The 27,828-nt window shown below is 38.7% G+C and overlaps 1 protein-coding gene across 1 annotated transcript in view; it reads right to left on the bottom strand.

The window, feature by feature from the left end:
- The window catches only part of PARD3B (par-3 family cell polarity regulator beta), a 494,000-nt gene that overhangs the window by 145,158 nt on the left and 321,014 nt on the right, over window positions 1-27,828 (bottom strand). The gene's annotated exons all lie outside the window — the stretch shown is intronic.

The raw sequence follows: 27,828 nt of genomic DNA, 5'->3' as shown, positions 1-27,828 counted from the left end.
ATTAGTGTAAGCAACAGGAGGATATAAGAACACAAGACATTCACATTCATGTCCATATACTGTCATGCCTATGTTGCCTAAAACTGTGAATATAGAACTTATCGACACCAATTTGATGCAGATAAGCAGACACTTCTTTATTGACAGCCGAGTGCGTGAGTGAGTGCTCTCACTAACAATGCACACCATGCACCAAAATAATACATCTTATATAGAACTTGCTCATACATATTCATTAAGTGTTCATGCATAAACATATATTTTCCTGGAAATCATCAACATACTCTCCTCCTATTTCTGATTTTGCGCAGTAAATGTTAGAAATGTCTAGAAATGGGTCTGGGGTGTAGTGTGAGTAGGTGGTCCATAAGTTGGTGGTTGCAATCTCCCCCTGCCGGAATTATCTTCTGATTAAGTTCACAGTTTCTTGGCAGGTAACTATGAGTTGCTTCATTTGACTCTTCCCAGTTCCCATTAATTCTAAATTCTGACATCTTATGCATTCCTCTAGGTGATAAAATACTCCTATAAGTAAATAGTGTATCCAAATTATCTTGAATCTTATGCCTGTTATCTAAGTTCTAAACATTCCTACTAGATGATTTTGACCAATTCCTTCAGCCTTGGTACAGGGCTGTACAGAGGATTTCATAGTAGCTATCGGTTGTTGGTTGAATGTGCAAACTGCAATGGATATACAATTTCTACTAAAATATTTCTTATTATTCTACATTTCTATTAAAATCAAACACTATTAAAAATAACTAATGGTACATCAGTAACATTTATCAGTAACACCTGAAGTGATTCAAGGATGACAGAAAAGACAGGTATGTTAGGATTGTATGCTGTGATTTTAGCAATCCTAGAAAAGAGGTATTTCTGAACAAAACAGTGCAATCAGTGAATTCTTAAAAGGAAAAAATAAAGCAAAGAATCGGCACCAAATAGAGACTAATCAGTAGCATCTACATAAAGCAATTTACACTTCGATTACCTGCAGACTGACACGTAGCTGCAAATAAAGTGGGGTGTGAGGGGTGTGTGTGGAGACAAGTTTAAGGGAAGCTTGGCTGCTCCCTCACACCGCGCCCATTATTGCCAAATTAGCAAGTGGTAAAATGGAGTTAGAGCAATGACTTGCATACAACAGAAAGGTGCTTAAAATCACTAAAACCCACCGCATTAGTAAGAGGCACTGTGGTGCCTATCTCAGGCTGAGAAGGAACAAAAACAAGGGAAGTGTAATCACTGTAAAAGGCAGCAAAGTGAAAGCCACTCTGATCAGCGGAGAAAAAGCTTTCTTGGTTTTCAGTCAGAAAAGCAGCTGTGCTGGTTGCTTTCGAAGAGCGGGCACAGCGGTAATTCTGGCCAAGCGCGGGTGCTGCAGCGGCCCGGAGCAAGCGGAGCTCTGCCAGGCTGGCTCGCAGGCCTAAGCCGAGGCCTGCCTGGGCGGAGGTGGGCGAAGGCGTGCCGGGGGCTATGGCTGTGGGCCGCTGTGGGCCAGTGCGTGGCCCACGGGGCCTGTGGGGACGGGCACCCCTGGGGAGGGGCATCCCCTGGGGGTGCTTTAGGGGCAACTACAGCGCCTGGAAGGGAGCCGTGGCCAGGGTGAGGGGCTGCCGACCAGCGGCACTCGCCGCTCGGGCAGGTTGAGTAGCCAGGGCTGACTCCCAGGCAGCTGCAGCCCCCCAGCCACCTGAAACTGCACTGTCAAAAGCCAGCGCTAAGGCGTTTCTGTGCGCACCCCGGCACAAGCTGTACTACATTAAAGTAGTGCCCCAAGCTGTATTACCTGAAAAAAAAAGTCTCAGGTTAAATGCCGCTTAGAGCCTGTCTTACATAAAGCTAACCCGATTCCTCAGACCGGAAGACTACTCTTAAGGTATTAAGGCCATTCCTAAGAAAATCCAAGCCAATACCTAAGGCTTGGAGCGACACACTCTTAATGTCACATGCACCAGAAAACAAGCTGTCTGCTCTGCCTCGCCGCAGTTTTCCCTGCACACACTGTGATGCAGTTTCCCCTGCACCTTGTCACATACTATCTAGCTCAGTCAGGGTCACCAAGAAAAGTTTCTTTGACCAATACTTGCCTTCATTTCATGGGAAACTGAAATGCTGGGGTTTCAACCCCAAGCCCCAAATGAAGGCTGACATATGGGTGATTCCCACAGCCCTTCACCAAGGGGGGTGAGTTTGCCTTCAGGCTTCCCCCCAGGGTGGTGCCGGCCTGGCAGGGAGAGCCGTTGGGTAAAGGAGCCCCAGGGGTCCCGCGTTCAGTGAACAAAGGTCGGGCGTCCCACGGAGGGATAAAAGCTGGGACCCCTGGCAGGAGGGGCAGTGTCTGTCTGTGAGGTGGGTGCCCTGTGCAGAGTTCCCTGTTGGGGAAGGATCTCCCGCCTCCCTGGGGCTGGGCTCCACTCAGGTCTGGCTGCTGTAAACACGGGCTGTGTAGAGATTCAGTGTGTGGCTTCCTTGGTCTTGTGTTTGGCTTGTTGACTCTCCGGTCCCTTCTATGGCAGACTGCATTTCACCATTGATTCCACCCGTTGTTGGTCGTGCGGTGTCGTTGTTGGGGTCAGTGGGATTGATGTCGATCATGTATAACCTGACTGACTTGTTTGTACCCCCAGTGATCACCCATGTAGTGACCCTGTTGTACCAAATACAATCTGGTTATTGGTTCATCTTTATGCTGGCTGGGTCCTTTATGCTAGGACTGATAACTGGCAAAACGGAAACGCAGACTTACTAGCAAAGTATGTTTCTTCCTGTAGAAATAGTCTTTATTTTGTCCTAACATGAAAGTCCCCAAGGAATTAACTTTAGTAATAACTAGCAATAACTTGGGTTTTGATATTTTAAAGAGAATACTTAAGAGTAACCATGATGTAGTATTTTCAGTTTGCTACTAAAGAGAAGAAAAAAAGAAGCTAAATGGAGCACTCTTTAGCTAGCAAGTAAATTAAGAACACCCCTGCCTTGGAAAAACTGAGTATTTTTTTCTAACATCCCCAACAGAAATAGAACAGGCTTGTGGTCATTTCATTGCCTAACATCACCAAATAATGGGTTACCTTAAAGGACAGTATAAAATGACAAAGATTAACTGTATTTCTCCCTTACTGGCAAAGTTAAATTTAATCTGTGATTTTCCTGTTCTCCACCATTTAAAAGGTGTCCTCATGTATTTGAAAACTTACTGAGAACCTTTAGTAACAGATTGATATTAAGCATTTAGTTGCCCCTTTTTAAGACTAATAATTTAGTCTGCAATTTCACTGGCAACATGGGAAGTTTCTCACTGTAACCATCAAAATCCAGATGTGAAGAAGCACCTGAACCCAGGTGAAAAATAATTGCATTTTTTCTCATTGATGAGAGTAGTAGGAATGCAACCTCATTAAGAAGGGGGACACTAAGTCAAGGAGTTTACATCCTTGAACATGCTCACCAGGGTTTTCACTGAGAATATTTTTGCAATTCAGCTTTTATTCATTTTTTCTTTCATTGTAAGGCTGCAACAATCACGTATTAGCACACAACTACAGATACAGGAGCTGAGGAGCTTCCCTAAGCAGGGAGACCAGTCCCCTTGCTTTCACAGCCAGCTTCTGTTAATGGATGCTTTACAGAGAAACACAAAAGTGCCAGATCCCAACCAGCAAAATTTCTCTCCCCTGTCCCTGCCGCCTACCTTTTCTATTTCTGCAGACCTTCAGGACTGCCATAAGCCTGAAAACATGAACTTTTCCTCATGGGTTTTAAAAAAAAGCCCCAACCAACAGATAAACACCCCACCCCCCCCCTCATCTTTTACAAATTAACAGGCATTTCTGGGGGTGCGTGTGTATACATCTAGCCTTACCCAGATTTTGAACACAAAAACATAGTTTGGCAATGAGAAATTTAATTATTCACTGTGTAAAAATGTTTCTTTTTACGGATTTTGAATTCTTGAGTCCTCATTTTACTGCTTCTTGTAGTACAATGATAAAAAGTCAACTGAAGCATCCACACTCTTTTTTTTTGTTTTGTTTTAATAAATAGTGAATTACTTTATGCATCTCTACTGAATTTCTGAGAGAAAACAATAACTGATATCAGTACCTGCCTAGGACCGGCTGAAACCAAGCTGCTGGTTTCTAGATGGTATCTGTAACTGACTTTAACTGAGAATGGTGTTACATGTACCTCAATTTTCTGCTCAATGCCAGCATGGCTGCCACAGGTTTTTTCTTCTTAATGTACTAGTAAAAGTAAACCTGATATCTGTTCTTTTATTACTATTATTATTAGTTCCAGGTTCCGGGGTTCTCTTCCCCCCCCCAATCTACACATTCCTTTCTTTTTTTTATACCCCAGCAGAAGGAAACATGCCAAAAGTGAGATGTCAGTCATGAAAATCAAATGGAAACAAATGACACAGCGTTGTGGGCAACGCAAGTCACCCCAAAGGTGCGTGTAGAGAAAATGGAATTGAAAAGAAGCCATGAATCACTGCCACACTAAATGAAATATGACTCCTAAGACACCCCAAACAGTAAACATTTGTCATTAATTTTACTTCTTAGATAATGATTCTTCTTGAAAACTGAAACTATATGAATATGCCTAAAGGATAATATTTAGAGGAACATATTCACTATTTATATTTTGAAAGATATAGTGAGGTAGAACCAGTTATTAAGAAAAAAAAAGAAGGGAAATTGTCACAGATACTGAGAATAAAGAATAAACACAAAGTTGGGATAGATTATAAATAACTCCGTATCTACCAGAACCTCGAACACACACATTCCTGCTCCTACCACATTGATGGAGGTGCATGTGTTATTAGGGAAAAGAAAATGGTTATGAAAATGGTGAGTCTTGTACTTCGCAGGTATTAGGATGCTGGAGACAGCACGAGTGCTTTTAGCAGGCACACAACTGTTTGTTCATGAAACACTAAGGCTGACTTCTTTTGTGGGTAGGACTCAGAGTAAGATATGCCAACAGCTTCTCAGGAAGCAGCTACAGCCCAGTGCCTTTTCTGTTTTGGACATACACCTTGGGTAACATTCACGATGCCCAACTTAGCCTCACTGAACTTGGGCCTACCCCAAACTAACTGATCTCACTGCTTGCTCTATAGTTCTTTCTTCTCCAAAGGAACTGGGGCGTGTTTAAAATATCTTTTGATACATGTATGGTCCCATGATTTTCCAAATACAATCAATTCACTGAACACATACGTGTTTGAGGTTTTTTACACAAATTAATGTATTGTTAACCTTACATGGCCCCTGCAGAGGTGAGGATACCAAGCATGCTTTCAGAAACACCACAACTTTTGTTTATAAAGGAGAAACTCAGATTTCTGTCGTACAGAAACAAATGATGCAGGTATCAGGCTGGTAAAATAGGCTCCTCAGCAAAATGCAGCCAAAATATATCCCTGCTGTAGGGAAACCTTTTGTATGAGAATGAACCAGATCTGTTACCCAAGTGAAAGATGTCCAAAGGTAGAAAAGGCAAGAGACAGCTAGTAAGATTTGACTGTTTTACTCTCCCCTTAGCTCCTTTTGGAAATTTACCTCTAAATAAAGTGGTGTGTAAAGTGAAGACTGTGCGTGTTTCTTTTAATAAGCACAAGGTCAAAAGATAAAACATGTCATTAAAAAACATCTCCATGTGTCATAAATGTCAGAAAATACGTAGACAGACATGGGTTTTGGCCACAGGGTTGTAACATTATATGGTAACTTAAATTAATTAATGTTCAATTCTTTCTGAATGATTTTGTTTAATGTAGTTTCATTTATTTCTGGCAGGATTCACTGTATGCACAACTGCAAAGGATTTTTTCCTCTCACTTATATTTTTATATTGAGATACTTCCTCAATCATCAATCGATTCAGTGCAGAGAATGACTTAGGAAGGAGGAATATGAAAATCATTACATCATTTAGCTTGTGATTTTCAAATGAAGAGATTTAATAAGACATTTTTGTAGAATAATCTTAGATCATACTGGAGCCTTGTCTTCAAGACTACGTTTTACAGGTACCATAGAAGAGATTATGAAGGGCTTGATAAAAAGCAAGAGAAAAATCACTATCTTGCACTCATGTATTAAAAACAACATGTATCATTTTGCTCATTTTATACCTCAGACCAAGCATTCCAAATTAGAAGCAGGAATACTGAACACAGAACAACCTCACACCTGACAGGGAAAAAAAAAATGATATCTAAGAAAGAAAAATCAAAGCAGGGTAGAATTTAACAAGTTCTCTGATTAAAAGAGCCAGCTACAGTCTTCAGATTTACAGATATTTCAATCTATTTTCCTACATATAATGATTGCAATTTAGCCCATATTTGCACAAACTGTAATTTCAACTATGAATAATGGCAGTTCACAATTTATAGTCCAGAAGGTACACTGAGCTTTAGTCAGCTGAAGAGGAAAAGCTCTGAATGAGGCAGCCATTAGGCAAGAATCGAAAATACTTTACTGTCATCTTAGAAATGTATGCTGGTCATTGTTTTCTATAGTCTAGAAACAACAGTGCTGCAGAAGAACATGTTACTATTTCAAAAAGAATAATATGCACAGCATTAGACATCTCAAAAATGCTAATAAGTTTCACAGTGCAACAATATTAAAGCTAAGAATTAGGAGCAAAAGAAAGAGGTTCAAGCAAGAACACTCGGAGAAATGGCAAATGCATTTGTTAGTGGTGAACACTGGACAAAACATAACGAAGCCTGTCTTCGCATTAAAGAATGTCTGATGTTATCCGTTGAAATAAATAGTTTTCTTCATTTGATTATGCAAGTTTAACCTTTCACATAACCTCCTATTTCACAGTATAGCTCTGCATCCAGTGAAAACTTTTCCCGGGCAGTTGAATCCCTACTCCTCCAGCAGGCTAGTAGTGTTCTCTCTCTTGTGCAAACTGAAGCACTTGCCCTTCCAACAGGTCTGGTATAAATTAAGCAATACCAGCTTCTACAAAGCTGGATCTTTCTCCTCAATGATATTTGTGTATATCAAATTGATTTTAGACGTGGCTGTTACAACCTGCTAGAGGAAAACTGCTACAGGAAAAGCAATGCAGACAGGAAAAAGCCCCGTTTTTAGAAAATATGATTCCCCAGTGATTTCAGGCACCTTGTAAACTGATCAGTCTGCAATTGAGTAGTAGGAAAAAAAAATTCCAGTGCCCTGTGATTGCTTTACTTCTGCTTCCATACCCACCCTCTGATAAGGTCAAACATTTCAATCTAGCTTTAAAAGACTAGGAAATGCGACACTTTCTGGGATTAATTGATATAAATTACACTTCTCAAACTAAACCAGCATCTTTGTTCCCGGGCCAAAGTTTAATACGAAGTGAGAGTTCCTGCACTAATATCTAAACAAAGTCACTTCGAATGCCATGAGGTTAGCTTCTAGAGTGCTACCTTTGACCTGTGGGACAGAGGAGGAAACTTCTTCAGTAGCAGAACAGAAGAGAGCAAGCAAATGCTTATATTAAAGTCACGGTTATGTTCTATTACATTAAGCCTCCTTTGAAATAAGTTGCCGAATTATTACTCAGTCATCAGGCCTGAAAAAATATTTTTAAAAATGACTAATTTAAGTCAGAAGTAACAAATTAGAAGGATGCAAAAAGTTCATATTAAGCTTTCTGTTTTCTTTGCTAATTCAAAGCTTTTTTTGAATTCTGGCGAATGCAGAAAGAAATTCTCTCATATCGATCATTTTATTCACAATTATTTGCTGTTTTAAAAAGTGTTATGTCATTTTTATGCATCAAATTTTGGCCTGGAAACATTTTTACAAACACTCATGTAAGCTGCATGTTCAGATTGCTTTGAGCGTCATTCAGGGATTAACTTAGGCTATTGCAACAACAAGGAAGATGATTATTGTAAAAGAAAAGCCAAGCCAAGGCAACAAAGAAAAATACATTTCAATTTCACCAACTTAACTTGCAATTAAAAAATAAATTACATAAAACACTTCCTTTGTGTGTGCTTTTCCTTATCTGTGAACATTAAGACTATGTACTAAAAGCTAGATTTCTAAAAAAATGACCTGGGAAAAGGATACCTTTTGCAATAATGGCATTGCTTTTGTACACCTGCCCACACTCTGATCCTACATGCTTGAGATATTTATGAGGTCTCTTTATTGCTAACCCCCCTCACCATCAGACTGCCCAAGAGTCACTCTAATTTAAGATGCTCTAAATATTGTTGCCATGGGTGACACATGAACATGGAGTAAGGGAAAGCTCTGCTAATAAAAAGGCTTTCACAGCATTTCAGTCCTTGCTCATAAGTAAAGTTAAAATTTATGGCTTTTAAAATACTGGATCTGAGAGAGGTCAGGTTAAATGGCTGCTAGTAATAAAAGGAATCAATATGCCACAGCATCTGAAGCAGCCAGCAAACTAAATAAACACTTCATCCAAATCCACTTGGCCCTGAATTAAAAGAACATAAAATACTGTATTTACTTTGTTTGCCCTCCACCAGTCCGTGGTTTGCATCACTGCATCCGCTAGAATTCTACACAGAGCAAGCCACAAACATCTGTTGGCCAAGTAGCAATTAAACTGTATGTCAAGGCTAGGAGCAATTAACTGGGCATTAACCTTATCAGGGAACCACTTCTGGATTAGTCAACTACAAACAGGCAAACATCTCAGTCTGGGAAGATTCTGCAACGTGTATTTACAAAAGCTTCAGAGGACTCAGACTTTCTGTCTCAGGCACATACAGAGCAAATGAGCCATTTCCAATAATAGCCCTTGATTCATAAGCCCCGAACAAACCCAGAATCACCTTTACCAGTGATTAGCCTGTCCTATTAGCATAGAAATGGAAGACAATTTGTTCCTTACAGCACTTTAAAATAGAGCAGACCAAAAGAAGTAGTGAATTCACATCTTTTGTTCCTAATCTACATTTGGCTCAGTGCTGCTTTCCAGAAGTAGCTATGAATGCCGTTTTCTCCTGTTTATTTGTACATATTTAAACAGAAAGGGCATAGGTTAATTTTCAGTTTAAGAAATTAATGCAAAAAATAATTAAGAAATTTTGCTTGAAGTTGCCAGCAGATAACCTGTAAAAAAAAAGGTACCTATACACCTGTAATCAATCCATATATGCACACATGCACAGAGGCCATTCATAAAGGCATGCATATTTCTGAAATTGCTTTGTTTGTGAGTTTAATAATATTTGTCTTGAAACACTTCTGAGAAGTTGATGTCAAAAGCCAACTCTCGAATGGGAATATGCAGAATTCTGTCAAACCTACTATTAACTAACAGAAACAGTTATCCGGCACAGCTCTGAAAATCCCTACAGAACTTGAAAGGATTATGCAGGTTTTCAGCAAAAGTCCTCAGCAAAGGTTCCTTTTTATTTCCTAGTGAGATTTTTAAGATCATTTGAATACTTAAAAATTTGTTATACAGTATTTTATTATAGATTCCTCACAGCTGAATCCATAGTTGTAGTGATACTGGGTCTTTTACCTAGCTTTATTTTTTTTTTTTTTTTTTTTTTTTTTTCCTTATTCCTCTTAAACTATCCTCTGTACTGAAAGTTCTTTGCTCGGTCATTCCAGAGAAGAGGATTGTTTCTAGAAAAACAAGAACCACAGAAGAATACACCTCCCTCTTGCCATATCTGAATAACTGAGGAGTGGGAAAAGTATGTTCTTCCAGTTGGGTAATACTTTTTTTTCCCCCTACTCACCAGTAACTCAAAAAGGACTGAAAGGAAACTTTTCAAGCTTTTCATGCAAGTAGGCTGTGAACTAGGTCCTTCACTACAGCTTTCAGGGAAGGAAAGTTTAATTTCCATGTCTAGCTTATTTCCTCTAACATTAGTTGGATCTGGGTAAACTTCTGCCTGAAGTACAGGAACAGAAATACATATGCACTCCCATAGGTACGTGAGCATACAATGATATTCCATGTGCACATTTTCAGCAGCTGCAATGATCCCATGTACTGACACACCAGAAGCTAGAAAGGAATATTCACACATGCTCCTCAGCCTATCTGTTTAAATAAGTCGCAAAGTTTAATAAGAAACTCAAAAAGGCAGAAAGTCATGTGAGCATAGAGAACGTAAGTAAAATAACAACTTCAGTATTGAGAACATTATTTTGTAGGTCTTAAAACATGAAAGGTATTTTCAGGGCTTTCTCACACAAAACTGAATCTTTAGCAAAATCATGTCCAATTCACAGAACAAATGGTAAGGAATTTTCCTTCTAAACAGCTTCAGACAAGGATTTTGGTAAACTGTTGTGTAGTATACAAAGACACAGACTCACACCCATGACATGGGGCTGTCTTCTGGCGTTTTAACAGACACGATTCATAAATGGATTACAATCCCAACCTCGGTAAAAAATAAAGTCAAAATACTACCTTAGTTATACTGGTCAACGTTGAGACTAGTCTATATGATTTACTACTTTACACTTAACATTTTTGGGGGGCACGTATAGTAGAACCCTTCCTTAAGAGGTTTGCAGCTCCCTTGCTAGATGTGTCATTTTAATGAAAAGGTTATTTTTAAAAAGAAACTGGCAAGGATGTGAATGAGAGATCAAATAAAGCTGGTTTTGCAAATCTGTGTTTTTGGAAAACTCGTTACACTCTTAGATGTTTAGCAAATGTGCACCTAGCCTTTAATATACCCCATGGAAAAGGGAACCTCTCCAGACCTCTAGATTTTGTTTCCCCTGCAGCAATTTTTAGTATCCTAAAAATGTCACTCTATTAATTTCCGAGTTATGTATTTAGGATCTTTTCAATATGCAGAGTTTTGCATTGCTACAATGTGTTTAAATGGCAAATTAGAAAAGCTTATGGAATTGCTGCATGGAACAACTTAGAATATGATTTAACTCTAACAGTAAACGAATACAAACTTTTCTTGAGATTTTCTTATCCATTTTTCTTGCTTATCTACAAATGACATTACCTTATTCCCTTCCACTTGCCCAATAAATGGAGACTATATACCAATATAGTCCCAAACATAATATGGTACCAGACTGCAGTAATGTACGGTCAAAAGAGAAGGAAGGGTCATTCTAATTCTTCTTGGCAACATCCCTCATCAACCAGTGGGGACATTTCTGGAGAAGTTAGTCAAAGCGATATCCTAAATTAAGATCAAAAATTCCAAATTTCTCCAGGTTAAATAGGATAGTGAGCAGCAGCCACAGTGATACTGCAACCAAGATAACTTGGTACAGGTTAAGCACAATCAGATGACTTTTAATACAGACAAATCCAAGACGACTTATCTTAGAAAAACAAAGGTTTCCCCTAAGCTGGGGCTCAATATTATTGGACTTGATTCTGCTCAGAAAAACAAAGGTTTCCCCTAAGCTGGGGCTCAATATTATTGGACTTGATTCTGCTCAATGACTCCATACACTCTTGAAGCATGAACCTGTGTCTAGCTACCAGTAGATCAGGATGCACTTGGATAATAAGACTTTTAACGAACTGTATCAGAAAACTGATATAATACCACAGATCAGGTGCAATGCTCAGTGCCCAATTTGATCTACTTTTGCTACTTGGTGGTTGGATCCTTGGATGAAATTTCAAAATCGTGTATTACAAAGGCAACTGTTCTACAGGAACGGGCAGTTATTTCAAATAGACAGCAGTCCAATCAAAATACATCAGCACAAGAAATATCCTAAATTAATACCGAAGAGCAATCTTTGCCTAGAGCAGGGTCCTAAGCTACTGGTATCAACTACAACTTTTAGGAGCCTTACTCTAAGTAATCAAAGCCTATGTGTGCTCAAGTTAACAGGGATTCTAGAACTAGAACAGGTAGTTCATTTCCAGCCTGGTTCAAGCCTGGGAGTCAAATCCTCAACTGGAAAAAATCAACACTTTTCCACTGTCTGCCAGTTTATAGCAGCTGAGTACCTGTCTTTCGATCTTTGTACTCTACTGGCACCACACTTTGGCATTACACACACCTGCTCATGGAGAGTCAGACAACATTAACTCATTTTAGGTAAGTTACAGCCTGAGTGTCAGATGTTAGTAAGTTCAGCCTGTGGTGATTCAAAGTAGTGATTTGTAGGCTAAAAAAAAGCTCGCTCTTTCTTATTTTAGCAATCTGCAGAGCCATCTTTGTTTGCCCCCCCTCCCCCTGCCAGTCCTGATAAAGGACTCTCTGAAAGTTCTGTTTTTACTTATTCAAGGAATCAAAGGTCTGGGAAGAAGTAATAGCTTTAGAAATATAAGCAGCGGAAAGATGCATCATCATAGATTATCAGTAGTTTTGAAATACTACCTCATGCTTCAAGCACATCATCGTGTGAACTTCCTAAGGCAAGAGCACCTCTGTTACCTGCAGCTCACAAGAGCAGCTTGTTGCAGTGTTTTCTCCCGGTTATTTTTTTTTATCTTCTGTGTGTCTGTGATGAGTGTGGTCCAGATAAAAAAAAAATAATTTTGGAATTCCCTTATCTATGCTAGAGCAAATTTTCACTGTGTTCTTTTTCTGGTTCTACAACATTTAAAAAAAAAAAACCCAAAACGAAATTTACATGTTTTTAAAAGAACACTTTCCAAGCAGTGTGTTTTGATTTGTTCTTTTTCTTGTTTAAACTAATGGTTTCCTCCTCTGCTGATGTTTTGCTGATTCTTTCCTCAAGATTGATGGAACCCATCCAAAATATGCTGAACGATGCTAACTTCTGAAATACTCATTTGCAGCTTTGGTTTTCCTTGAGACTGACAGCTAACTTGAGTAGGACCTGACCTCTAGCCAAGAACACCTTAATGGAGAAAAAGTAATTAATGTGCAAAGCAGGAGCTACTGTTTGATCATCAACCAACCAGGAAAAAAGTCTGTGTACAAAAAAATGTTGTCAGACATACAGCACGAATAAAGAAAACTTATTTTTGTTAACCCTCTTCTGTTATGCTAATTTGAGAGTTAGCAGGTATAAAGTTTTCAAATTCTAATGTGATACTGCAAATGACATATTGCTATTTAATACCCTGAATTGTTTGCAACAATAAATGTCTTCCTTTCCAGTAATCTCATTTAAATTTTATATCTAGCTTATTTAATACTAAAAAGATAGCACATAAATCTCTCTTTGCCCTCATAGTCCAGACATTGTCTATAAACACAGTTTACTTAAACATGAAGGCAAGTATATTTGGGTATAAATACACACAGTTATGTCACTTCTCAGCTGCATTTCTAAATGCTGCAAGAAAATAAAAATTAGATACCACTACTTGTGTTCCCAGCCCTTCAGTAGATACTCGTTATTTAGTTTCAAGAATCACTAACATTCTTGACATTACAGGCTTTTGCTCCAACTACAATAAAGGCCAGTCTCATAAACATTAAGAGCAAATGCACACAAACATTTTGAACAGTTTCAAGGATATTAATTAGCTTTGCCAGATTTCTCTAGCAATGTCTGAACACCTTATTTTGCCTTATTACAGTGGCTAGTGCTGCAGTTTAACTTTTTCAGGTTGACCAACTGTGTAAGAAAATAGCTCTCACCTTCAATGATTACCTTATGTAAAAAAACTTTTAGCATCTATACAATTATACTTTTTGTTTCGTCTGTATCAAGAGCGAACACTTGCATCTGTATTCTGCTCTGTATCGTATTTTTTGTGAAATATTTTTGCCTTCCTTAGTTTTCTGACTGTGGCCCAGTATTTCCTCAGCATTAAGAGGGAAATTTGGTTAATCTGTGAAACACATGCCATTCCATTTCCTCAAGAAGATAATGTGAAACAAGCCATACTGTGGCTTGCTATAGACTTAGGGCAATCAATTACTTCAATATTTATATAATTTGTAAAACTTCACGCATATTATCACACAGTTTATCAGAGCTGCTTGGAAGCTTCTTCCCTCAACCTTTAATGAGTATGTCAATCCTCGTACTGGATAGGGATACATACTAAGGAATTTACTTCAGAGCAGAAAAATAACTTCAGATTTTGAAAAATTGAGGTTAATGTTATTAAAATAAAAACGGTAATGGTTCTTCTACCCTATGCTTAATTGGCCCCCCTGTGAAAAAGCAGTCCCACAGGAAAGAGCAGGAAGCTACTAGCTGGGTTTGTATCTTGATGTAAGAGAAAAAGAAAGTAACTGGTAATCAATCATAATTTCTCTTCACAGCAACAACCCTGATAAACGTTTATGCGAATATTTTTTTTTTTTCTGCGGATACTGAGTTTACAAAGGGAAGCAAGAAAACTCAAGAGAAGCAAAATCTATTGAAGATTAGCAGATAAATAGAAACCATTCTTGTCTTCAATATTTAAGTCTCTAAATAATTGAAGGCAAGGAGAACTCTAGGAGAAATAAGATATGAACTTGTATCATTGTATTTCTTGTTAGGTGGTATCAGAAAGAGGACATGGGCTATATAGACTTTTTGTGTGATCCAGTCTGATCACTGCTATCCTTCTTGGGGATGTATTAAAGACAAAAGGTGTCTGGAACAACAAACAAACAAAAAAAACCCCAAAATGAAGATGACACCTCTTCCTGTTCCTATTAATTCTTCATTACTTGCATTATGAAAGTACACAGAACCTCTCTAATCATAAGCCAAAAAACCTCAGTGCACTAGGTGTTATACCTACTCCAAGCAGAATAGTATTCAGTACCTCTAATAATTTTTGATCAAGCCTACCTGTATTTCTGCAATACTGGCTCTCTTTTAAGTTGCAAGACTACAGAACTCTGTTTCTACAGTGACTGATGATTTGTCAGCACTTTGTAAAGTACAGTTCAGCTCCTGCTACATTCCCTTTATTCTCCTATGCATCAGATGTTTTATATTTTAAACAGAAAAAACAGATGTTTTGGCACAATATTAATTTACTCAGATTTAATGTTCAGACTGAACCTGAATTGTTAAGATAAGTACAGTATTTCAAATGAATGTTGCAAACATCAGCCCATAACAGAGCTAATGACAAGTTCCCTCCTCACCTTTTAAAGATGACATTAGCGATTCATTTCTTCTGAACAGCAATGTAGAATAGGTGAGCACAGAATTTCCTGATGTCCTCTTAAACTCTTTTTGCTATTTATTTCAGGTCAGTTCTGACAGAATGGTCCCTTCTTGCTTAGATGCTGTTCACCATATGGGTTAATTCTTCTCCAAATGGATTATAAGAAAAACCCAACAACTCTTAAGTCTGTTTTAACACAGAAGCCCTCTGATTTGGAGTTGGTATTTTGTGACAGCTTTCATACAGCCTTATTGCTCTGTCATTCTTCAGTGTCTGTGCTCTTAACTCTTAGAGAAGACTTAAATGATGGTTCTGTATGCTACAGCACATTACATACTACCTTCTACTTCATTCAGTTTGATCTAAAACAGCTACCCTGAGTAAGAACTAATATTGATATTGCCTTGTACGATATGACTGTTAAATTTTAATCACGAGGTTTTCTTAGTCGGATTAAGCAATTAAACTGCTTAACTGAAAACTACAGGCAATTGATTTTATATGAAGATACTAAGAAATTCTGTTTGAAGTTTAAGAACAATTCCCTACCAAAGATAACAAACATATGAAAGCTCAAATTGCAAAATCACATTTCAGTATTAGTTGTTCTAGAGTTGTTGGCCTTTTTGTTGTTTATTGATTCTATTTACTTGAGCAGTCATTCCTGGTTTCCATTTTCTAAAAATCACTAACAAAATCACTAACAGAGTGCCGCTAATACAAATTACAGTGCAAGTGAAGACTCTTCATACACTGTAAGTGTAACCTATCATTAAACTGGGAGAAGAATTACTGTCTCTGCTTCTTTAGCTATGAAAACTTCCTTTAAAAAGTCTAGGTTCCCTTCTTTCAGTTTGGATCATAAAGTATTTCTGCAACAAGACAGAAGCAAAGAGGTGGAGCTTTTAATACCAAGTCATGTAGGTCTGAAAGAAGTTACTGGTGCAGAATCATTTACTGTTGCTAAGGTTTGAGAAGCACCAAAATGAGCAGGACTACCTGTAAGGTAAATAACAGCTCAAAACCAACAAGGGCAGAGTTTGCTCTACATTTGATCATTTCACTGTTTCTTTTACTCCAGGTGAGTATCAGAAGATTCTTGCATCTCTTCAGCTGAAATGAAATACTAAACGTACAAAAGGATATCAGAACCTCGTAAAGACTCCCCTAAAAAAAAAAACAAACAATCAAAAAATGATAATGCCACAAACCAACAACCCAAAATACATGAAAGGAGGGTTGTGGTGATCTGCGTATATGGTGCTAAGAAGCTGGGGTTCTTCTCATCAAACAGAAGTGAAGATGTTATTTTGGCTTGAAGCAATCAAGTACTTACCCACATCTCTTGTCACTGATAACACTGACTACCATACACATATTTCCTATGTTGCTTTGGTGTTTTGTAGGGTGAAGGAGCAGTATTAGACAGGTAGGCTAATCACAGGCACATACCACTGTGCTGACTGGTGAGTGCTCCGGTCAGAATTTTAAAAGATTACTTGTGAACTCTTCCATGAAAAGAAGAAGGGTAGAAAATGAGAATGGAAACTAGGCACTCAGAGGGTCTATACAGAGATCAGATTTTATAAAGTATTAAGTACTTGCTTTTGGAAAATGAATGCTTTAAGATTTCAACTTCAATGTTGTGCCCTATAACTCATGACTCCCTGTTTTATTTACAATAGCCAAGATACTTAATCTTTTTATTACTCTATATCATTCCATATCCAGAGGATTAGGTCCAGAACAAGCTACTTGAAGTCAAAGTAATTCTTTAAAGCGTATGTGGTTTATAGACTACAGTAGGATCTTTCTACATAGTTTGCTATTTTAATAAAGAAACATTTTTATTTGATTACAGATACAGTAGTACTGTATCTACTCCATACCAAATAAAATGCATTATTTATTTGCATTTTTCTGGGTAATTTTCTGAAAAGGCTCATTAAATTTTAATGAAAGTAGTTAAAGCAACAGACTATGTATTAAAATTATATTTTTAAAATGACCTTAAAAGGGAACACTGCAAAGTAAAGTGCTTAGGCTTGGAGAATGTCACAGCAGAGGTGTCCATCATTAACGGATCCCTCTATGCACTCAGGGTAACAGACTTTCACTTTAAGTCCCATATACATTATGACAATAATATTTGTGAAACTCCCGCTTCCTTCTTTCAGGAAAGATTTATAAATATTTTCTTCCACAGGTACAGCAATTAACCCTCTGTTCTGAGATCAGCATTAAACAGTCCTTCATGCATTTTTCTCTGAGCAAATAGTAACATTTTTAATAAACACTAATGATGTAATTTTAAGAGAAATGTATACTGTCTGTGTTTCAGAGACAAAGAATTCAAACAGAAGGATGAATTCAGCTTCCCATTTTAAGATTCTTAAGACCGGATTCCCCTGCCCTCCAGTCCCTCTTCTGAATACTTAACATCCAGCATCTCCTGGGTTCACAGCGCTATTGCCACTGACTTTGGTTGCAGCCTGAATACATTCAGCACTTCTTCACATCAGCACACACACAGGTCAGGCACCAACAAGGTGAAGAAGACACTATCGTATTGTGTGTGCTTTAAAGACACCCCTAGCAATTCTGAGGTACAGGCTAGAAAACAATTCAGGCAACATTTAACAGCTAGAAAACAGAAAAAATGTTTCTTTTTCCCTGAGATCATCTACACCACTAACATCACATCCTCCAACCAGAATATACGTAACAGCCTTCTTTACCCTTAAGCAGATTCTTCTTGTACCCTGAATGTAAAGTCTTTGGAAACAATTAGGTTTTGATTATGTAAGTCACACCATCAGCATCTTAGCAAAAGGGTCTGAGTTGCCTTTACAGACATCTTTACAGCTAGTGTTTCCTACTTAATATGTCTTAAACCTACAAACTTATGTTCTTTTAATAGCGGTTGTATATACAATTTCCTAGGTGTGGGGTTTTGGTGTTTTGGGTTTTTTTTTTCAGTTTGTTTGGTTTTGTTTGTTTTACAGAAACCAGAGTTTTCTTTACTGCAGTGCTGGCTGCCCCCCTTTTCTTTCCCATGTGGTTTCTGGACCCACTGTCCTAGATAGCACAAGCTAGTCTCACCCTCTCTGTCACCCTTTCCCACGCTGAATCTTCTCACTTAGCCACATGCCCAATCTCTCTTTTTTCCCCCATCCCAGCATCCTTTTCTAGTTCCCTCCTCCCGCCCCCACTACCTTGCTATCTTCCCAGCCTCTAGGCATACCTTTTCCTCTCCTAAATAAAAACAAGTATCAGAGTTATTTCAGGAGACAGTAAAAGAACAACCTCTGTCAAAAAGCAAATAAAACCCATGCTTCAATTGACACTTGAATGGAAAGTTTTACTTCAAACAGCTCCAGCTTCACAAAATCTGTAATGGGATGTGTCATGCATGACACTTAACAGGTGATAACACAGTGACTACTGCACACTACACCCATACTTTATACACAAAAAGAGAAAAGAAAAAGCAAACCATGAGTAAAGGAGACCAAAGGTTTTTCCCGAGGCTTAGTGATCTACCCATATTTCCTTCAGGACAGCAGAAAAAGAATGACTGTAAGAAATAATTTTTTTCCTGTATTCTTTTTTTTTTTTTTAAATGTATTTGCTCTTTTAATATAAACTCAGATTGAGAATTGTTCCTTGTAGCTATTTTGTGATGTATATTTCAGTAATAAGCAGTGAGTTACTTGATGCAATGGCTGACAACATTTAGTCCTGAATGTAATGCTCTTTTTTTTTTTTTACTTTTAAAATAAAACCTAGTGTGCTATTCTTTAGAAAAGAATTAAACTCTAGAAACTTCAATCGAACATTTTTGTCATTTTGATTTCAGAATTAAGCATCTGAGCAGATTATAAACCAATAAAAAACCCAGACATCTGAATAACCACACTATATTAGATTTCTTTTCTATAACACCTTTGTTTATCAACAGCATTATTACAACTGGCAACCAAAAAAACCCAACACCTTTCTCGAATACAGGAATTTATGCAAACAGCAGATAGCAACAAAAAAACACAATTACATGAAAAACCCAAACAAATCAATGCCGGATCATCTGATCCGGTCCTACTGCACAGAGAGGCTTGAAAACTTGCCCCAGCAAGTTAACTGAGGTTTTTGTTTGCAACTTTTTTTAAGTGCAATCTCCCTTCAGTAAAGATGCAAACTTCTAGTGGCAAGTTCTAGCTCTATTCTGTTTGTGTCCCCCTTTGGCCAAGTCCTGACTGTAGGACTGGAAGGGAACTGCTCCCCATGTAAGCCTTCAGCGTGGCAGAGTCTGGGTCTCACTGCTACATAGCACTAAGGAAATTATCATTTTGAAATTGGGCAAATTGAATAATTAGGGTCTGCCTCTCTCCAGCGAATTCCCTGCTTTGCCCTGAGCCTACTAGTCACACTAGGCAGAATGGCTCCTTCCTACTCCATTCAGTCTGGAACTTAGCAAGCAAGCAACAGTCGAACAGGAGAAGATAGCTGCCCAGAAAAAAACCCACTAATACTGAAACATGCTGTGCAAGCAACTGTCCCCAGGAGGTGACGATGCCCTGCACACTCTCCTGGCCATAGAGGACAGAGGGAAACCATAAGCAGAACAGCAGGCAGAACTAGTTCTGTATGAACTAGTACCAGAATGGCCAAAAGAACTCAACAAAATAAAGATTAAGTCTGCAGCAAGTCTCCTAATGTCCTTGAAAATCTGGAGGTGAAGCTTTCAGGTCACAGATTTGCTCCCCTCCCATTCACAAAGGTTTCTTTTAGATATAAGAGTCAGATTGAAGAAGAGGGAAGGACTAAAGAAAGGATTTTCACAACAGGAGGTGAAGAACGAAAAGGGCAGGAACACAGGTGTCAGACTACTTGGGGGATGTGTGGGAAATCAGCATTTAGGTTTCTTCAGCAAAACCCTCAAACATAAATAAACTTGGACTGATGTCAATAGGGATCTTCTGTGCGCTGATAGTGTTAAGATACCAATCATTAATACTTGTAGACAAAAATGAAATGATTGGAAACTACATCACCTCATGCAAGACTAATTTAAGGCCAATGAGAAATTTTATTTATCAAGACATTAGGCAGAAAAAAGGGTGAACACTAGAGAAGCTCATATGTTTTGAAAGGGCAGAGTGGTGCTGTTGTCTGAGATAGAAGGAAAGTACCTTCTGGTAGTCAATAGTAACTCAAGGAAGTGCTCCCTACTCTTCTGTGAAATGCTTTCCATTTAGGTTGCCAATGCTATGTACAGAAAAACTTTCCCACTCTGCTTTTAGGTCAGAAAAATGCATTTCAGGAGGACACTTAATTAGGGGTGATATTCTGGGTACTTTTGGAGTGCTGTGCAGGTAAGTGCTATGTAGCATTGCTGTATTGAAAGACCCACTGAAAATAATGCTGCTTCATGAGACATACAAATAGCAATGTAATTCTGCCCTTCAGAGTTAATTTCTGAACCATATTGCTCTGCACAGCTTTTATTACACAAAAATGTGTATTAATAAATAGCACCAGCAATCCATTTTATATAATGACACCTTATTTCAAATGTTATGGAAGGAAAACACTGTATAAGATACTATTCCAGAAGTGAGCTGGACTAGAAATATCAATTACTGGTAGCTACCTTCAAAATACTTCTTATTGACATGGCAACATGATGGGACTTCAAAGCAAAAAAAAAAAAATGGAGAAGAATCGTTCAAAGTGGAGAATTAGAAATACTCCCTGTCCACATTCAAGCCTCAGACAGTAATGTGACTGGCAAATACATGGTATTACGAAATTTTAAATAACTCCACAAAATGAAAAATAAACCAACAAAACCCCAAACAAAACTACAGCAGTTTAATATTCTGTGGGGATGTGCAATTTTTAACTTTCAGTCAACTAGTTTAAAAAAAAAAGAAGTGTCCCTTTTTCCCCTCTTCAGCCAGTAGCTCACTTAGTTCAGTGCTCTTCTTTCTGCATCTCATACTTCATACTCCGAAATGTGATTTAGAGGGCCAGATGTATTATCTGGGAAGTTTTCCAAATTCATTAACTCCTTGGCACCAATGATTTCAGGATAGCCACTGCCAGCACTGAGTACTATGCCCAGCAAAAACCCAGCTCCTGGAGGGAAAGGATTAATAAAATGAGGCATTCAGCAGTGGCTGTTGGTCTCTTCGGTCACAACAAGCAACTAAAAGAACCACAGTAGCTGCCAACACTGATCGCAGCCAACTTTTCAGTACCTAGTACTTTGAAGGTCTTCCCTGAACATCTGCAGATCATTCACCACAAAACCTGAAAAATGCACAGATACTGCTTGAAGGAACATGAAACCGATTGTCAGAAGAGACTGGCAGAAAGGCTGTGACTCCCGTTCGAACTGCAGAGGGTAATAAATGTACCCTGGGCTGTTAGAATGATATCAGCACTTTCTCCTCAATTACAGAAGATGCAGTGTGAGGCAACTTATTTTGCTTTCTCAAACAGATGCAGCCCGGCTGTCACCAGCTGAAGGGCTGATGACTGAAGAGCCTTACAAGACCCAAGAAATGCAGAAGACCTGATGGATTCACTTGCTGTCTTCAGCCTTCTTCTTAGGGCCAAGGAGGGCGTTCCATGAGGGAAATCAGCTTACTGTCTGTCATGCAGGCACTTTCATGAGCCATCTGTTCAGGCACCATCACCAGAGAAGCTCTCTGATTTAAAGATCAACATACAGCAAGAGGTCTCCAGGATTTTAAACGTTAAACTTATTTTGCAGGCTGCTGTGCCTTACTTTGAATCTCCACAGTTTCAATGAGAAGCACACCAAATTATTTAAGCTTCAAATTTCCGTTCTTCATTCATCAAACTTACCATTTCTTATTCTTTGATTAGGGCTAATGCTAGCTTTCTGGTTGTTTTTTTGCCATCTCCAATCACTTCATCTTTGGTAACAATTCTTATTGGGCATGATATTCCACGATCCAGAGACGCCAAAGATCTCAAGACCTAATAACCATTTCTGCAGAATTATAGTATCTATTATGCTGTATGAAATTCTGCACTAACACAGTTACACTGCTTCTGCTTTCAGAGAAAGCTTTATTTCTGTCTGATATAGCACTCCTCATACAGACACATCCACCGTATTTACAAGCTCTCCTACCCTCGTAACAGAAGCAACCTGGAATATGAGGCAGTAGGAAGCTCCAACTCAAAGCAGAAACTTTCAGCAAAGACATGAAATGTGGCGGGCTCAGCACAGACAGTCACAGGGAAAAGTATCACCAGGTCTCGGGAAGAGAATGCATGCCCCAAACAGCCTACAACTGATAACTCATGCCAGCATCACACCATTTACTAGAAAGAGTATTTCAGCGTGCAACAGATACAGACTTCTGCAGGCACGTCTCTCCTTCAGTCCACTGCAAGCTGACACAGACAATGTATTTACCACAGAAAGATGACCACTTATTTTAAATACTAGCAGGCTTTACGGTAAGTGGATGCATTCATTACAAGTATTAAAAGTCTGCACTTTATTTAATTTCATACTACTTAAACATTCTGCGTTTTTTTAATACTCTATTGACTTGATAGACAGAATTCTGCACAGAACAATATTCAGTAACACTGACCAGGGGGAGAAATAGCAACTACGAAGTGTGAACATCAAAACATACCTCCTCAAGCCCCAGTTAGTATAACAATATGCCCAGAATCACTTCAGGAAATTAAAGAGGAAAGAAAAAAAAAGAAAAAAAAAAGAAAAAAAAAAAACAAAAAAGGAAAAAAAAAAGAAAGGAGGTAGAAGAAATATGAATGTATGAGTATCTTGGCTGGAAAAAAATTCTTGTGTTGGATTTCTTTTTTTTTTTCTTCCTAGCTACTTCTCCTACTTCCATGAGTGTAACATTGGGTAACCGGAATTTCCCCGGTCACATTAAACAAAGTTCCTGCCCCCTTCTCTGCTTCTGGAGCAAAGAATACTCCCCAAGGAAAAAGACTGTTGGTTTGCAATCCATGGATGTCAACAACTCATACTGGATAATGCAGAATTCCCCTATTGATGGGATGTGATGGAAAAGAAGTAAATTTTTCACCTCCATTGTTTATCTTTGAAGATGTCAGTTTGGATATCTGCCAGACCAGGCCTTCTCCTCTGAGCAAAGGCCATCATTACTGCCATGGACCTTCCACTCCAAGTTTACTCACATGTAAAAATGAGGCATTCCTGACACTCAGAAACACTCTCCAGCAATCTTGCTCTAATAAACTTAATGTCGCAGCTTTAGCAGGCGTTTCTCTGGCTATGCATTCATAGGAGCAGTCTGTATAATTCCTATTCGCAGGAACTCCTAAGTTTTATTTCATGGTGGTCAAACTGAAATACCTCTCTTTTGTACGCTTTTAGGGCACAACCTTACTTCACAGAGAAGTCTAAGTTGTTCAGGACTTTGGCAGATGCACATGAACTTTTCGTTCTTAAAGTGGGAACATGGAAAGGGCTTTGCTGTTGAAGGTAGGGTTGTTCTGCTACACTTAGTACAGAAAACTCACATTTGCTGAGTGAGACAGAGTGAAACAAAAGCTTCTGCTCAATTTATGCTTTTACAGGTCATTTATTCTCTGGTTCAACACCTTTCAATGATCAGCTGGATTGAAAGAAACCCTACACAGTCCCTGTGGTTCTTAAGGAAAATTGTCTTTTCTGTCCAAGCTGCTTGTTCACTACATCTGGCACTTAGGAAAGCTTCTCCCTGCTTGTCAGCCTCAGCTGGTCCCAAGGACTGCTTAATCTTCTCTCACTCCCTAGGACAGGCTGAGACCCAGCACATAGCAGCCAGAACAAAGCTAAAAGATAGCCATAGCCCTTTAACAGCAAGTAACATCACACAGTCAAAAATATAGAAAACCAAGTTTCACTGGCCATTAAACAAGCCTCTCAAACTCACTTTCAGTTTAGTCTTCAAGACAAGAAACATTCGAGACTCAAACCTGCTCTTCCACTTCTCTTCGTTCAGCACAAAGACATCTCTGAAGATCTGCACATCTTCTTTCATCCATGCTTTCTCCCTCAGATGTTTCTGTCTACCCCCTCCACCCCAGTCAACCTCCTTCAGCTCAGGCTGATCCCAGGATCAAAAAACTGTCAGAAAAACATTCTTCTCTTCTCCTGAACTTCCCTTTTCTTGCTCCCTTGGCTAAACTAGAAGAATACTATTCTTTTCTGTAGAATTATTTTTTCTGCTAGGTTAAGCTCCCCACAAGAGTTTATCACAGAACTATAAGAATAATAATGCTGGCACAGAGAGAAAGGGGGCAGAAACATGTGGCTAGGCATTTATAAATACAAGTGTATCATGGGATCCTCTTCAGGAGACAGGAAAACATTAAATCAGCTATGGTATGTTATAAAATCTCAATCACAGACCCTTGAATTTGCATCCACGCTGCAGTTGGTCTATGTTCAGCTCTGCTCTAGATCCTAAATCCCACACAAGAACATTGAGGGAACCAGGTTTCTCCTGCAAGTTTGTTACTGTTCTCGGCAGATCAGATCTATTCACTTCGATGACTGTAGTTCAAAGAAAGATCAATGGGTACTGCTCTTAATTCAATGCACACTAAGAGTCAGTCACAGAACACAAAGAATTCATAAAATCAAAGTGGATAAGTAATTTAAGAGAAGATTCTTGCAATTCAAGGGTGAGACAGCAGGGATGATCTTCTTCAGTTTGGAGAGGTTTATTGTCATTTTTTTACCTTGCTCCTGCCACTGGAAAAGTAATTTTATCCATGGCAAGTAAAACAGTCTTTAAAAAAAAATCGATGTTTGACATTTGAATTTAATAAGGATATGATATGACACGGCACATAAAGTGATTTAATAGGCAGCTGCCTCTGAAAGCCACAGTTCTCACATCCATCCACTTGCTGAGTTTCCCTTCTACTGGCATGCAAGCTTGTCTCTCTCAAATGAGTGGTTCAAGGAGATAAGCCCAGCACTATTCACTTTTGTCTCTCTTGGTTTAGTTTTTGGCTGGTTTAGCTCTCTCAACCATCTCACCAGCTAAGCTGTTGGGCTGGAATAAAAGAAGTAATAGGAACCAGGCAGCTGCAGGCAGAAGGTATGGTGACTGAGACTGCCTTTTTCAGCAGCAGCAAGCTTTTAGATCAACATCATCAAACCACACCCTCAAGTGAGGGATTTTTATCAACAGATGACTTTCTCAGGACCTAACAAAAAGGGGTCACAACAATCATCGCCACACAGCTAATAAAGTCTTCAAAAACAAGAGAAAAAAGCTGTCAAATGAATAGTTACAGCTGGTCAGTTACTGGGTGCATAATATGATCCTTCCCAGAGTAAAAATGAGTGTGTCTCCGTCCATAGAGGAGAGCCATCTAACTAGGTTATCTGCAGGAGCTGTTTATCAGCCACCTAGGCCTGGCAGGCAAGGGGGACTATAAAGACTGCCAGCCTGGCATTCAGAAGAGATTCTGACCAACAAACTGCTCTACATTCAAATTCAACAATACAGCAAGTTCTGTTAATTTAGAATAATTGTTTGAAGCGCAGGAACTGGTAAGTGTCCAGCCTTCCTTTTCCTGAGTCAGTGAAAAATCAAACTTCTCATGCAGAATTATATACAATTTGAATGCGGGGGTGGGGGGGTGCGGAAGAGATTGCTTTATCAGTCTCATTTTTAATAGCCTCTTAAAAATAATCAGCATCTGTAATGTCCAGTTTGAGCTTGTCTTGCTCAAAAAACACATAGAGAACAAGAGTTCTTACTTTGTTTTCATTTTGCTTCAATACACTTTCCTATCTCTGACAGGTTAAAATACATGAAGTTCCAACAGACAAATGAAAGTTTTTTCCAACTAAACTTTCATGCTTTATATTTAGCACTCTAAATACTAAATTAAATTAAAAGAGCATTTGTCTCAACACTAATTCTTAAGAGTCAGCTCATGAAAGTTGGAGGCTTGGGATTTATTCTTACAGACTTTCAGACTCTGACCATTAACACACGAAAAAATCCTGGAGCCTGGCAGTTCAGTATTGTGCTGTCCTGTCCCATAGGCCTGGTGACAGCATAGTTCTGGTTCTTGTGCAACTATGCAGTGTTAAAACAAGACCTGCTGCCCCAGCTCTAATCAGTGTAGATGGTTAGAACAATCTATAACATGGAAACTATTATACATATTTTAAAAAACCCAACAAAACCTTAAAAAAAATAAAGTCCACTAAAAAAAAAGGGTAGTAAAGCCATACTGAGATCGAGTACGAAGTAAATTAATGTATCATCCTACTTTCACTAGACAAGCTGTGTTTGAAGATAAGAAAGAAACCAACAGTAGGCAGAGATTCAATGAAAGCTAAGCATTTTAACTTTTGGACTAGAAATCCTTATAAACCCTAAAAATATATTAGAGTCAATGTAACATCTTTGACTTTAGACCTTACCAGACGTAAGTATAGAAGAAAACATTAACTCCATAAGTGACCTGCAGGAAAAAGGAATCTTATCATTTGTTTCTTGGCTGCATGAGTTGATACAGATTCTCAGATGAAAACAATTTATTTGGAACTACATGGTCAAAAGAATACTTTGCTTGGAGAATCATAATCAAAGTCGGTGAAGATAATAACACCACCACCACAAGAAAAGAACCGTCCAGGGAGAGAAGCCCAAAGTAAAGGTAACAGTAATAGAATTAAAATCCTGCGAAAATATTCCCAGTAATAAAGCAAATTTAACCCATAGCTTAACGGTTCAAAGCTTAGAGGTTATGGGTAATACAGTGTACTGAAGCAGCATGGAAAGATACTTGCATTTGGTTTTGTGTCAGTCAAACTGAAATAGCACTGAGCACCAACACTGGCTGAACTAAGTGAAAAATCACACTGCACAGCTTCCAGTGCCACCAGAGTTTGCTTGCCTCCAGTATCCCTGCCAAGACATATAGGTTTAGGCTACATCAGTGTTGCTAAGGTGTACTGCACGGCAGTCCGCAAAGTAGTCAATTCCCCTTCACACTTGCAAGAATGATTGATGCAACCAAGTATTATACTCATTATCAAAGAGAAATAAAATGAACTAAAATCAACCTTTTTTTCTCCTCTCACAAATGCAAAGACAAGTGTCAGATTCTATATGCCATATTCTTTCACTTAGATAGTAGCAAGGTCCTTGTTTGGACAGGCTCTTCACTTGCATATGTCAGGCAGCTCAGCCATTTACATGAGTCTTTTCTACTGTGGATCTAGTTACTATATAAATCCTTATGAACTCAGTACTAAACCCAATGCCCCCTTTGAGAAGCTCAGCTTTAATGACATCTACAGCAGCAAGAAGGCTTGTTTAATAAAATGATGAGATCTGGCACAAGAAGAAGAAACACCACTTCCCTATACACCTCTGACATAACTGTGTTACCTGCAAACCAAAAGCATAACAGAGTCCAAAGTTGCTACAACAACACCCATTTCAAACACGCCTAGCAGCATCCACTGAGCTTTCTGTAGTCCTTCTTAACCCTGCTATTAACCCCCAACCAAAGCCTTGATTAAAAGAAAGCCTTTTGCGCTATACATAAGCATGCATAAACCACTGGATTTTGCTGGTGTTTCAACAGCTCAACCTTAGCGTGATTCAGTTATAAAACAAAACAACACAAAAAATGTTCTCCAGTTTTGTCTGCCCTTCTAAGCCTGAACTCAGACTGCAGCAATAAGCTTAGCCTAGC

Source organism: Athene cunicularia (genome assembly GCF_003259725.1).
Source record: "Athene cunicularia isolate RWA chromosome 7 unlocalized genomic scaffold, athCun1 chr7_part2, whole genome shotgun sequence".
NCBI classification, from domain to species: domain Eukaryota; kingdom Metazoa; phylum Chordata; class Aves; order Strigiformes; family Strigidae; genus Athene; species Athene cunicularia.
Note: the sequence above shows the minus strand (reverse complement) of the source record. Positions and strands in the feature narration are given on the sequence as shown.